The sequence below is a fragment of the Haliaeetus albicilla genome, chromosome 19 (assembly GCF_947461875.1).
Source record: "Haliaeetus albicilla chromosome 19, bHalAlb1.1, whole genome shotgun sequence".
NCBI classification, from domain to species: domain Eukaryota; kingdom Metazoa; phylum Chordata; class Aves; order Accipitriformes; family Accipitridae; genus Haliaeetus; species Haliaeetus albicilla.
Genome location: NC_091501.1, coordinates 20,902,804 through 20,904,326, shown reverse-complemented (window position 1 = coordinate 20,904,326; position 1,523 = coordinate 20,902,804).

The following is a 1,523-nucleotide window of genomic DNA, read 5'->3' as shown; positions in this document are numbered from 1 at the left end:
GCGTGTGTGCGCGTGTGTGTACAGTGCCTGCTCCCCCCGATATGCCGAAGAGACAGTAAATCTCGGTGGCAGGCCGTGCAGTTCAGTGTCTCTGCTGGGGGTACTTTGATGCATCTCAGTGAATCTGTAAATACTGGCAACAACATGGTTCAGCCTAGGAGATGATGCAGTGCCTTGGTAAATGGGAGAGAGCATCCGCCTCAAGGCTCCTGGCAGGCATGCCCAGTCTCATTTCTGCAGAGAGTGTCGTGCATTTTGAATAGGCTGCACTGAAGGATTTTACTGTGTAGCTCGAACAAAATGCTGAAGGCCTGGTTTCTGCTTCCAGCCAGGCCAAATATTTTGGGCCTGACTCTGCCCTCATTTTCACCCCTCTCCAGCTAGACCAATTCCCCCAGAGCTGCAGAAGCCTAAAATCACTGGCTTGTCAGTACCAGTGGACTTGACTCCCTCTTTACACTAAGAGTATGCTGATACTGCTGCAGTGAGGGATGTCTGGACCAGGGCAGACATCCCTCCTCTCAGGGGAGAGAGGACATGGCAGAGCTCACTTTTTCAACTTTCTGCCTCTACATTGTCCTGCTTGAAGCTATAAGTTTCAACTTGAACTGAAGCTGCTTCATTTTGATCCCTTTTCACTGGTGAATGCACTGCCCCAGTAAGCACCAGTTCTGATGTCATGTACAGAGGAGGAAACTGAGTTTTACTCAGCTATGAAGCTGAGGACAGCATTACCTTTCCGTGAATGTCAGCTGGGAGTGAAACAGCTTTCATGCACAGCATAGAAGGAATAGCAGCAACAGACTATGAAAATTATAGCAAAGGGAGGCTTTCTGTTGCTCCCTTTCTTTTTTTCCAGCTTAGTAATATGTAACATTCCAACATTACTGATACCAATTATTTCTATGTTCTAGATTGTATTTAAAAATATAACACTGAGTTTGCAATGTAAGGAAGTAAATCCAATGGTCTATGTACAAAGATGAGTCCAGTCAGCCACTGTGAGACCTCAGTGTGGTCACAGAAACTACAAAAAAGTTGGCCTCAGACCAAAGCAAACCATGGTGTTAACCTTTTACTCCCTGCTAATCATCACAGTGTTAGCATTTCTCTTGGAATCTTTGGTCCTCAAATGTTAGAAGGGAGGCTGGTCATTTTTAGAGTCATTCTGAAATTTGAAGAGGTTAACCTTTTTGTTCCCAGTATGCTAACTTCTTTGCACAAAGTATCATAGTTCCCACAGCACCAACTTCCAGAACCAGATTGGGCAGGAATGGGAGTAGAAATATATTCTAACTGCTTTACACGACAAGGCCAAATTCCAACATCATAATGCAGGCAGAGTCCCATCAAGAGTTCAGCAGAGCTGTTTTCAACTGTCCTTGTCTCCCTGCAAGCCAAATTAAGAGGAGAGTTTAAATAATGGATATTCCCAAGAACACTGTGTTCCCACAGTCTTGTTTTCTTGCCTCTAGGTTGTCACAATTCCTGATTTACACACTTTTGATCTCTTGTGGCCTCAC